Genomic DNA, 13,870 nt, shown 5'->3' with positions numbered 1-13,870 from the left:
ATACGATTCGCAAACCCCACCACTACAGCCACAGACTAGATGATCCTCAACTCGCACTACTACAGCCACTCCATGTCTATATCAGCTCATTCCAACCCCAACCCAACACGACATCAATTCAGTGTTGCCTTTATGGCAGATCTATCTGACAAAGCCTTCAATATTTTCCAGACAAAAAAAAGATGGGTGGGTAATGTCTGCGACATAACCGGAGAGATGTAGAATACATAAGGAACACGTTCTTCAAATATGTTGATACTCATTGGAATTTTCGGACAAAAGGTGATTTGGGCGAGGAATATTTCAAATTATTCTTTACAAAAATGATGGTGGTCCTGAAAAGGACCGGTTTTGTTGGCGTTGTTGGCCTTGGTGAGGGAGATGGCTAACGATGAAATTAATTGTTAGCATGAGGAAGTCGCGTAGTACTGGCCAATGGAAGAACAGATAATAATTGATTCCTGAAAATCAATTTTTCTTTATTCATGTAAATTATACATACTTACAAATCTAACAGAAGATTCCTGATCATATTTCTGAATCATTAGTGCGAACATTGTGTAATTTGGTTAAGTACAATGAAAGTTACAAACTTTCCAAACTCGACCTTCTGTTCATTCAGAAATATTGAAATGGGGTGTCGTGGTCAAAGATGGGTGGGTAATGTCTGCCACATAACCGGAGCGTCGTGATTTCAATTCGAGACGTTAATTTAAATCTAATAATATTCAACAGAATCACGTTTGAATGGGAAATTTTCAAATAATTCTCTATGGTAATAATGGTGGTTCTGAAAAGAACCTTTGGTATCGGCGTTGGTGTTGATGGTGATGCGCTGGATCGTTGGATATTTTTGGCATGATAGTTACGTGCCTGGCGAACTGTTTTGTAGCCTCGAACAAAACGACAAGACTGGCTTCTTCGGGTACCATTACGGCTGAACTTTATAAGCTTAGCTCGACTTTGCAATCCTGCACAATCTCACGAATCAGACACTGGTAGGGCCATTTTGTTTGCTACTAGCACGGAGCTGCACAAAAAATCATTTAATGCAGTTAGTTCACGGGGGCTGCCAAAAAGCTTGAATAGAAGCATGCGACTTCAACGTTTCTCTTAAACACATGCAACAACACATTCGTTTTGGTAATACTGATAATAACAGTAGAAAGGAATGGAAAAGCAGTGCACGAAACGAGCGAGAGGATAATTTAAATTTTTGTTCCGTGTGCAAGCTACTTCTTTCCACCCAACGTATTATGTTGCTTGTTGAAAATTTGCTACACACCTTAAAATAAAAGTTTCAGTTTAACTCTCACTAGAACACAATTGATTGGTCCTGAAAAGAACCGTTGCTTTTATTGTAATTTACGCCCACTCCCACAAACCGACCAAGTAGGCATCAGTGGCTTCATTACGGCTGAGTTTTGTAAGCGTAGCTCGACTTTGAAGTAATACACAACCTTACGAACCAGACGCTGGAATGTTAGCCAGCGGATTAGTTGCTCCGTTGCCCTTTAGTTGGGGCGAAATACTAGCATGGCGACAGTTCCTGATCGGTAGTTGGTTGCGATGGGCCACCAGTAGCTGGGGCACTTTTGCGGACCGTCATCATCGCCAACTGCTTTCCTCCGGTGGACTGGCTGCTTGCTAGTGCTTGAACGAATACGAATGATGAGAAAAACCGACCGACCAATATTCATATATGAAAACACAAGAAAGCACTACTATCGCTCTCCCGCTCGTTTTCGTGCCATTCCTGTGCCTTTCCTTTCCGTTCGGCTACCAATACTAGCATAACCAAAACGAATATTCTGTCTTTCCATCGCCTTCAATCTAGTGGCCAGTGCTAGCAAACTTGCATGTTCAGTTTTTCAATAACAACATTCAAACAATATTTTCAAAGAATGTTGCAGATTTGAAAAGAAGGAAGGAAAAGATTTTCACAAATTTAAATTCTTTCGTGTTATTTGTTAGCGCTGATAAAGGCTATTTAGTTTGCTACTAGCAAGGAGCTGCACAAACAAATCGATTTATGCAGTTAATCAACGGAGGCTGCCAAAAAGTTCGAATAAAAGCATGCGACTAGTGTACTTTGCACGTTCTATATTTTATCAATACTAGAGAGGATCAATAAAATAATTCAAATTGTAATAGCGACATGCAATTGTGGCAACACTGGTCATGAGATGGTGGGGGAACACGCACATTCGTTTTAGTTATGATGGTAGTAGCAGCAGAAAGGAATGGAAAAGCAGTGCACGAAAACGAGCGAGAGAAGATAATTTAAATTCTCTTTCTTTCTTTCCACACATCGTATTTCTTATATTGCTTTCTGAAAATTATTTGTTATACACCATAAAATGTAAATTTCAGTTGAACTCTTATTAGAACACAATTAATTGGTCCTGTAAAGAACCGTTTATTGTTTTATTGCGGGAGCATAATTCAGACGCACTCCCCGCGGACACGGTGAGCTAGAAAGCACTATTTTGCATTCTCGAACAAACCGACCAAGTAGGCATCGTTGGCTTCTCGGGGCATCATTACGACTGAGCTTTGTAAGCGTGGCTCGATTTTGCAGTCCTGCACAATCTCACGACCCAGACGCTGGAACGATAGCCTACTCTGTTGCCCTTTAGTTGGGGCGAAATTCTTGCAGGGCGACAGTTCCGATGAGTCACCAGTAGCTGGGGCACTTTTTCCGCCGTCGTCATCGCCGACTGCTTTTCTTCGGTGGACTGGCTGCTTGCTAGTGCTTGAACGAATACGAATGATGAGAAAAACCGACCGACAGATATTTATATAATCGCGCTAATATGCACTACTATCGCTTTCTCGCTCGTTCTCGTGCCGTGCATGAGCCTTTCCTTTCCGTCCGGCTTCTAATGGCCTAACCAAAGGAATATGCCGTCTTTCCCCCACCAAGTGCTCTCGTCAAGCAACCCAATGCGAATAACCATACGAACAAACATGTAATGGACCTATATATAAACTTTTCATTATTTTATTGTTCGGTTGGTCTACCATAACGACGGCTCTGTGCGGGATGGGCTGAAAATTTTCACTTTTCCGAGTCGTTTTCGAAAGATTTTTCAAAACACATTTTTTTTGTTATTAGTACATGTTATACATACTTCAAATTTTAATACAGCATAGAGGAACATATTTGCAACAAATTGGTCTAAAAATCAAATCATTCTGTTAAGTATGATAAAAGTTATTAACGTTCAAAATCTGACGCGGCGCCGCAGCCGATATTTTGAAACGGGACCCCTATATTGAAACCTTAAATGTATTCTACATTAAAATAATCCTTTTCCTTGACCTGACAAAAGGTTGAACAAATGTAGCATGTAGGGTATCGAGAACTGATAAATTACAATCACGATCTTGTAATTTAGTCACATTATTGTAATAATTAATAAATCACACCTTAATCAAAAATTCGCCAATAAAAGAGAGGAGGAATTTACTCTTCCAAATTGCAGCGAGAATACGGAATGTGTGCTCATGTAAAATGTGAAACGAATCTCGTTATTTTCTACTTTGGCCGGGTCATAGTTTTTTGAAGTTGCAGATTTTGCCAATCATTGGATTGCCAAACATTCCTACAAAGTCACTGGCACCCCTGACTACGACAAATGGAACGAGTGCTGCCCATCTTGACGACTGGCCCACATGACTCAACGTGAAATGTACCGGTTTATATTAACTCTTTACGAGAGCTCTTCTGATATCACTGGGAAACAAAACGAGCTGTAATGGTGGGTGATGTGGGTAAGGTTAGAATTCCAGCATTGAGGTACTCAATAAAGTCATCATACACACACACCAACACGGCAACCAAAAGTGTAACCCATTCAGTTACCTACGAGAGTATTATCAATTTTTTTCTTACGCTACCAAATAACTCACTCAATACTTTACAACAACTATATATATCTACAATCTAAGTGGAAAATGTGTTACGCGAACCCTGAACGAGCAGAAATATAGACAATAAATAAAATATCCATCAATATTTTTAATAATTAAGGTCATCTTGAAAATATTGATTTCATAGAAATCAAATGGCATTGGCGTATTGGAGTAGTTTTGTCAATATTTTCACTGACAACATCCCTGTCTCGTGTAGGGTCCGCATTAGAAAAATACTCCCTTGTGTATGTATTGGTTTAGAAGATGGCGTATTGCGTGTTCCGGCAATAACAATTCTGCAACCGCTTTCTATGCACTTTTCCCATTTAATATTTTCACCGTATACCACAATAGCTTCTCTTAAACTCGACACTTATCTAATTTTTTTCACTTTTGGCTATTTTAAACACAGCAAAACTATTGATCGATCGGGACGGCAAAAAAACTACTCATCACCATTTCAGTGATGCCAGGACCTCTTTCTGTAGTTCATTAATTTTAAGCAATAGATTTAGTTCACTAATTTTAATTTCAATATCATGTAGCTATAGAGTTAAGTATGTGTTTTTTGCCTTATGTACAGATTGTGCTTACTCACTCGATGTGACAACTGGGCACTCAAACGGATGAGCAGAGATCCAGAATTGGCAAAAACATTGAACGATATGATTACTGGTTATCTCACAAAGGGCTACGTAAGTTGACACCTGAAGAAATTGAAACAAAATTTGGTCGGATCTGGTATCTTCCGGTATTTCCTGTCACGAACCCCAACAAACCTGGAAAGGTGAGGATTGTTTGGGATGCTGCGGCCTCTACAAACGGCATTTCACTGAATTCCGTACTTGTCCCTGGTCCTGATCAATTAGTGTCGCTTACTTCCGTTCTATATAAATTCCGAGAACGCCGATATGCTGTTTGCGGTGATATACGTGAAATACTTCACAAAGTGCGGATTCGTCAGGAAGACCAGCAATGTCAAAGATTTTTGTGGCGGGCAAATAAAAACGAAAAGGAACCAAGTGTGTTTGTCATGCAGGTAATGACATTTGGAGCATGCTGTTCCCCAAGTACTGCTCATTTCATTAAAAACTTGAATGCCAAACGTTTTGTTGAGGACTATCCTGCCGCCGTTGATGCAATCGTGAACAGTACCTACGTAGACGTCATGTTGTGCAGCGACACTGAAGAGGAGGCGATCAGACTGGCTCAAGCTGTCTCACACGTACACGACCAAGGAGGGTTTGAAATCAGGAATTGGATATCGAACTCTCCGCATGTTTTGAATGCCCTGAGCAATGGGCAGGCTGTAGAAAAGTGCATGGATTTCGTGTCGGAGCTGGCCACAGAGAAAGTTCTTGGCATGTGGTGGTGCACAGCATCCGATTGTTTTACATTCAGGATTAGTTGGTCGCGGCTTGAAAAGAGTCTTCTGGATGGAAGTCGACATCCCACGAAACGAGAAGTTTTACGAACATTAATGTCCATTTACGATCCACTGGGACTCATTGCAAATTATTTAATGATCCTGAAAGTGTTGCTGCAGGAGATTTGGCGAACAGGCGTAAACTGGGATGATGCTATTACATCACCATGCTATACTAAATGGCAGACATGGCTGAAACTTTTGCCGCAAGTGGAGAACCTGAGCATTCCACGATGTTACAAACCTAACATGGTAGGTGATTCACCGGATATTCAGCTACATACTTTCGTAGACGCCAGTGAAAATGGTATGGCCGCCGTAGTGTATCTTCGCTTCGACTGTGACGGAGGTGTGGAATGCAGATTGGTTGGTGCGAAGACAAGAGTTGCACCTATTAAATATCTAACAATTCCGAGACTAGAGCTGCAAGCAGCAGTTATCGGTGCGAGGCTTGCGGATACTATTGTTAATAGTCTCTCCATCAAACCATCTCGTCGTGTTTTCTGGTCTGATTCCCGAAACGTTCTCTCCTGGTTGCAATCTGACCACCGCAAATATAGCCAATATGTGGCAGCACGGGTAAGCGAAATTTTAGATCTCACAGAGGTGAACGATTGGAGATGGGTTCCCACAAAGAGCAACGTAGCCGACGAAGGCACTAAATGGCAGAGACTGCCAGATTTGAAAAATGATAGTCGCTGGAATCGAGCTCCTAATTATATTCAGTTGTCTGAAATGAAATGGCCAGTGATGCCTTTCCAATCTGGCACAACCGAAGAACTACGTGTCACGGTTAACGCTCATAGCGTAGGGATCGCCCCGTTCGTACTGGCAAAAGAATTTTCAAGCTGGAAACGCCTTATTCGTGTTACGGCGTATGCATTACGGTTCGTAAATAATACCAGATGCGACAGGTTGACGCGTACGTTTGGTAACATTTCTAGTGCAGAGTTGCAACTAGCTGCAGAACATCATTTTCGGTACGCACAGCAGGAAGCATATCGTCGCTGTTGTGCTATCTTATGACAAACGCCATTTTGGGGTAAACTGAGTTAGATATGCCACATTACTCATCTAACGAATCTCTATAAGATGGCTTATCCAGAATTTTGAAATTTTGCTTGGTTACTGAAATATAGCGAGAAAAGTGATTAGTAATTGTGAGTTTTTTGCATCAAATCATTATGTCTTGGGACTGGCTCAAGTTATAATGACGTTTTAGTTGCTTTTATGTGTAAAAATGTCGTAGGAACACAATGGCATAATAATTTTCAAAAGAATAATACATGTATTGGGAGAAAAACGCAGTTTTAGCTTTAAACTGGTAATATAACATATTTGGCTACACTGTAACCAAAAATAACTATTTTTTCTTGATTCCCTGACTCATTTCCTTCAAAATGCATCCAACCGATTGTTTACAGACCAAATTAAACCAAATATATGAATAAAAGTTCCTAATTGGTGATTTTTTTTCTATGGAAAATTTTCCATGCACGATTATGACACGTCATACAAATTTTTTCATCAATACACACCTATGACACGTGTGAGTGCGACTTTTGTTTACATTTTTAGTGAAAACTCGCAACATAGTCAACCGATCTTCGTAATATTTGAGAGATTAATACAGAATAGGTAGAAGCATCAATTCTCGACAAACATATGATTACGGCCTAAAAGCCAACTGTCAAAATCCACTTTGAATGGAAATTCCGGACAAACCGTTACACGCCAATCACAGATGTCGGTAGTAAACGAAAGAGAAAAGTTTTCTCTTTCATAAACTGTTGTGAACTGTGTTCGACTAGTAACGATTTGTCTGGAATTTCCATTCAAAGTGGATTTTGACAGTTGGCTTTTAGGCCGTAATCATATGTTTGTCGAGAATTGTCATCTCTGATTTGTTTCTACCATTTATAAGTTTCATGATATTCAATCTCAAACTTTAAAAATCGTTTTTCTCGATATGTGCAAAATGGCGCTTGTCATAAGATAGCACAACAGCGACGATATGCTTCGGAGATTTAGATCTTCATAACTTTGGAAAACAAACAAGTTTCAAAGAAAAAATAGCGAGGAACAGCTCAATATATGGATTGAATGCCTTCTTGGACGAAAAAAGAGTGTTAAGGATGAAGGGAAGGGCCGGCGCGTGTCAGTATTTGGATGCGGAAGTTGTAAGCCCAGTTATATTACCGTGGATGCACCCGGTTACTCGACTTCTTGTTACCGATTGTCACGTAAAGTATCACCATCAAAATATAGAGACAGTTATAAATGAAGTCAAGCAATACTACTGCATACCTAGACTTCGAAGACTGTATCGAAATATTCGATCTAATTTTCAACAATGTAAAATACGTGACGCTATCCCTCGTCCGCCGGCGATGGCTGATCTTCCACCATGCAGACTGGCAGTATATGCTAGGCCATTCACCCACACCGGTGTTGACTATTTCGGTCCGATAGAAGTGTCTGTGGGGCGCAGAATTGAGAAACGTTGGGGGGTGCTCATGATATGCCTTACAATTAGGGCAGTACATTTGGAAGTGGTTTGCTCTCTCAATACGAGTTCATGTGTAATGGCATTAAGAAATTTCGCCGCGCGTCGGGGAACACCCACGAATTTCTATAGCGATCGAGGAACTAATTTTATTGGTGCAGATCGAGAGCTTAAAGAGGCACTCCAGGCTATTGATCAATCGAGCTTGGCAGAAGAATTTGTAACCCCACAAACCGCCTGGCATTTCAATCCACCGGGAGCTCCCCATATGGGGGGGGAGTTGGGAACGATTGATTCAATCGGTAAAACGAAACCTTTCAACGCTCAAGATGTCACGGCGACCAACGGATGAAGAGCTACGTAATGCACTGATAGAAATCGAAGGAACGATAAATACTCGTCCATTGACGCATGTACCTGTGGATAGTGCATCAGCTCCAGCACTCACCCCCAATCATTTTTTGCTAGGATCATCCGACGGCTCAAAACCATTGACATTACTGAACGACAGTTCGATCACTTTACGTCGAGGTTGGCAAATTTCGCAGGTGATAGCCAATCAATTCTGGAAACGATGGCTTCGGGACTGTTTGCCGGAAATCACGAGACGTTCGAAATGGTTCGAGCAAGTTAAGCCGATTGAAGTAGGAGACATCGTTTTGATAGTTGATCCTGATCAACCGCGTAATTGCTGGCCGAAGGGTCGGGTCATTGGGACCGTGAATAAGGACGGACAGGTGCGTAGAGCAACCGTGCAGACAGAACGAGGCGTGTATGAGCGACCAGCTGTGAAACTTGCAGTACTGGACGTTGGGTGCGTATTAGAGTAGACCTTCCTGAGAGACAGATTCGGCATACTCGGGGGGGAGTGTCAACAAACCATCTGGTTTGAGCGCACCTTTCACGTATAGCACCCTGCAGAGTTTGGCATATATTTATTTATTTATTAACAAATTAAGGCCGAAGTGGCCTGTGCCGTATACAAAAGATTCCTCCATTCCACTCGGTCCATAGCCGCGCGTCGCCAGCCACGCAGTCTGCGAAGGGTCCGCAAATCGTCTTCCACCTGGTCGATCCATCGTGCTCGCTGCGCGCCACGTCTTCTTGTACCGGTCGGATTGCAATTGAGAACCGTTTTCACCGGGCTATTGTCCGACATTCTGGCTACGTGCCCGGCCCACCGTAGTCGTCCGATTTTCACGGTATGACAGATGGGCGGCTCCCCCAACAGCTGATGCAGCTCATGGTTCATTCGCCGTCTCCATGTGCCGTCTTCCATCTGCACTCCACCGTAGATGGTACGCAGCACTTTCCGTTCGAAGACACCAAGTGCGCGTTGGTCCTCCACGAGCATGGTCCAGGTCTCGTGCCCGTAGAGAACTACCGGTCTAATCAGCGTCTTGTAGATGGTCAACTTCGTGCGACGGCGAATTCTGTTCGACCGAAGTGTCTTGCGGAGGCCAAAGTAAGCACGATTTCCTGCCACGATGCGTCTACGAATCTCTCTGCTGGTATCATTGTCGGCAGTCACCAGTGAGCCCAAGTACACGAACTCTTCAACCACCTCGATTTCGTCGCCACCGATGCAAACTCGAAGCGGGCGGTTCTCATTCTCTTCTCGTGAACCTCTTCCTATCATGTACTTTGTCTTCGACGTGTTGATGGCAAGTCCGACGCGCTTGGCTTCTCTTTTCAGTCTGATGTAGGCTTCCTCCATCTTCTCAAAGTTTCGTGCAATAATATCAACGTCATCGGCGAAGCCAAGTAGCTGAACGGACTTTGTAAAAATCGTACCACTCGTGTCGATCCCTGCTCTTCTTATTACACCTTCCAGCGCGATGTTGAATAACAGACACGAGAGACCATCACCTTGCCGTAACCCTCTGCGTGATTCGAAGGGACTCGAGAGCGTCCCTGAGACACGTACTACGCACATCACCCGATCCATCGTCGCCTTCACTAATCGCGTCAGTTTGTCCGGGAATCCGTGCTCGTGCATAATCTGCCATAGCTGATCTCGATCGATAGTGTCGTATGCGGCTTTGAAGTCGATGAACAAATGATGTGTGGGCACATTGTACTCGCGGGATTTCTGCAGTACTTGACGAAGAGCGAACACCTGGTCCGTGGTAGATCGTTCGCTCATGAAACCCGCCTGGTACTGCCCCACGAACTCTCTTGCAATTGGTGATAGTCGACGGCATAGTATTTGGGAGAGTACCTTGTAGGCGGCGTTCAGCAGGGTGATTGCTCGGTAATTACAGCAATCCAGCTTGTCGCCCTTTTTGTAGATAGGACACACGACACCTTCCATCCACTCCTCCGGTAAAATCTCCTCCTCCCAAATCTTGGTAATCACCCAGTGCAGCGCTTTAGCCAGTGGCTCGCCACCGTGTTTTAGTAGCTCGCTTGGGATATTGGCATATAAAAAGGGTGAAAAAAACATAGAAGGAAAGAAGGAGAGAAGTAGAATTCTTAAAAGGCTAGCGAAACGCGTGTGAATTACAGCTAAATTTATTTGGATTAACTAAACTATACGTAGGACTACTTACTCTAAATTATATCTAAATTACAGCTAAGATTTATCTCTACACTTGTATGCAGTGTTAAGGTAGTATCACAGACTAACAGACATAACACTCAAAAACAAAGCTTCGCCCGCTTTAACGGTCATTTTAAATATATTTGTAGTTGGGACTGTGGCCACATTTGAAATTATGGCGCCACTGACATATGAACAAGCATATGGGGGATAGACCACTAGTGAAAAATTGTTCCCAAACCTGAGGGGTAACCCACCAGTAAATGAGTGATTGGGACTGTGAATAAAAGGTGGAGCTAGTGTTCTGGGAAAATTGTCGGATCGATGTTTTTTTAGGGAATTCCCTCATAGTGTTATGTCTGTTAGTCTGTGGTAGTATGCAACCGAAATATCTTAAAATCTAGTGTTTAACCTAACTTATCTCAGGAGGTGAGCGGGTTTGATAAACTGATCGGACTGAATTATTAAAAACTATTTCTTATCAGACTAAATAACGGTAAGCGAAATCAAATGTATAAATAACTACCCTACTTAAATTCTATTAATTATATACAGTTCCAAGACTTCAAGCAACGAAAGGTACAAGACGTCCATCTGGACAGAAATAGTAGGAAATCACTAAACGTGCGTCTTGCCATTGTTTAAGGTTAGGACTAATTGGCTCTCAAACGTGAAACTTTTTCACTCGATGCGCCAACTGGATTTCATTTTTGGTACTAGTCAAATGATGATGAAAACATTTTCTTGCATTGATGGTATGGGATGGTTGTTTTATTTTAATTGTTTTAAAATAAATATCACATAGTTTCATAAAAAGCTTGATTACAGGTGATAAGAAAACACTCGTTCTTTCGTTTGACACCAAAACATTCAGTTGAACTCAATATTTTATTACGAATTATTGAGATCCGGAATTATTTTTGTATTGTTGAGGTTAGGTTGGTTGTTTTAGATATGGAAAATGTTTAGCTAGAAATTGGACTTATCAGTGGATAACCTCGACTACCAACAACTACACTCTTTAATCCAGTGATTTCTGCCCACCATCGTGTTTTCTATCGAAGTTTCAATCTCTGAATTTCATTTTAGTATAAATTGAAGCCGGAAGAACAAATGTGAGTGAAGTAACAAGAAATTTACCATCTGGATATTTTTCAGAGGTAGGAAACATATTTTCTTCATCAATATTATTTTTCATTGGAAGAAATAACATTTAATTATAATATTGATTAAATTTAAAAAATTCAGAATTTACTTTCCAATGTGTTTTGACAGACGAAAATAAAAACATCATCATTGCACTTCCATGCTCTCTGGCGGTCGACATCTAGCATTAGATCACGAATTATCTGATGAATTTATATTCTCATACAGGGATTTAAAATCTTCCCTAATTGGAAATAAACGGGGACATTGCAAACCTGGAAACGAGCATAGTAATTCGTCTGAGAAATAACAAACATAGTCAGGTGAATTGAACGCTTTGACGTTTGACTCAACTCGCCTGTGCTAATTTCCCCTAGGAACACATGCAATTTGCGGATGCAATTTAAAGGCAATTTCAATACTTAGACAAATTTTCTAGCGGCAGAAAAGGACTTGGTTCATGTTCATGTTTGGCTTAAGCTAAAAATTGTTTTTTAACAATTCGCGTGTTCTCGCTTTTGTTTGTCTAGTGCACTTCATTTAGCCAACGAATGTGGAAAATAGGGATCTTTAAGGGTGTGCGGGTTAAGACATATTATGATGCAGATTAGTACCGTGAGTTAATATCTCAGTCCTTTTCCAATAGACTTTTCTCGTCAAAAAATTTTATATGCAGAACAGCTTCCGCTTTCATCGCTGGATCGATTCTGAATACTGTCACGTTAATTTGGTGTCTCTAACTATTGAAAAAATCAAAAATTCTTTGAACTGCCCATTTTACTCTGTATTCTCCTGTCCTATTTTACCTCGATTCTCCATACGATTACACCATTTGGATGAACTTCGTGTGGGTAATATGAAATAAAGTTACGGCGGGTAGCTTATAACACAGTTCCAGTAGCCTACCGCTCGCCGGTATCTATTTTAATCTGGCTATTCGCCGTTTTGTTTACTGGGTATGAACTCCAAGAGTTCATTCCAATTTGTCAAAAACATTGTTTTGACGTAGATGAACCCCAAAACAGTGTTGCAGAATATACCGATTCATCGATATCTAAACCGATTTTTAATTTTGATACCAATAAAATTACTAAAATACCGATTTATTTTTTCTTACCAAAAAAATAACGATTTTTATATAATACGATCAATTAATATTACGTATGGGCCTTTTTAGAAAATGTCTTCACATTTCCACATCATATCATCCGCAAATTGATAGCAATCTGCCAGGTTACTATCAAAATTTCAAATGAAGCTCAACAACCGATTCTGAAATCGATTGAGCTCGGTAGGTTTGATTACATAACATTAAAATGATCTATTTTTTTAAAACCAATAATTTGCAGGTAACTTTTGGTTAGCATACATCTTCACACCGATAAATACCTATTTTTTATTTAGAACTATACCGATATTAGATTTGTTCCAGTACCAGTAGAAAGTGGAAGTACTCCGGAGCAAACAGAGAGAAAATCGTTCCTATGTTCTCTTCTCTTTTTTCTTCTTCCGTTAGCAAGCTGGAGTAAAAAGCAAGTATTTTTTGCTTCTGTTTGCTCCGGAGCAACTTCTGTGTAACTAGAACAAACTTATTATACAAAATCATCTGACAACGCTGCTCTAAAGTGAAAAGTGCTCTTCAAACATCGATGACATTTTTTTGTTTTTTTCCTGTTTTCTCTACCTATCTGTTATGTTTTTTAATCCTGCCAAGGAATCCAACAGAGATGCCAGGTACTTTTTTCAAATGTCTGCAATAATAATTTTAAAAGTCTGGGAAGAACAAAAAATGTCAGGAAAGCTAGTGTAACCAAAAGCCTTTATATTCAAAAATCTGCAAATATCTGCAACAAAACTAAAAAATCTGCAAATATCTGCAACCAAACTAGAAAATCTGCAAATATCTGCGTCATCGAAAAAATCTGCTGCTTAAATTAAAAGTCTGCGAATTTGCAGACTTGTCTGCAAATCTGGCATCCCTGGAATCCAAAAACATCAGCTGTCTCCCGTTTCCCGAGTGTTCGCCGACCAGTTCTCGACAAACATATGATTACGGCCGAGATTACGGCCTAAAAGCCAACTGTCAAAATCCACTTTGAATGGAAATTCCGGACAAGCCGTTACACGACAATCACAGATGGTGATACTAAACGAAAAAAAAAGTTTTCTCTTTCATAAACTGTTGTGAACTGTGTTCGACAAGTAACGGTTTGTCTGGAATTTCCATTCAAAGTGGATTTTGACAGTTGGCTTTTAGGCCGTAATCCTATGTTTGTCGAGACTTTTGCTTTCAAACTGAAGAAAAAACTACAGTTTAACTTCACCAGGCACA

This window comes from Topomyia yanbarensis, chromosome 1, assembly GCF_030247195.1.
Source record: "Topomyia yanbarensis strain Yona2022 chromosome 1, ASM3024719v1, whole genome shotgun sequence".
In the NCBI taxonomy this organism is placed as follows: domain Eukaryota; kingdom Metazoa; phylum Arthropoda; class Insecta; order Diptera; family Culicidae; genus Topomyia; species Topomyia yanbarensis.
Note: the sequence above shows the minus strand (reverse complement) of the source record.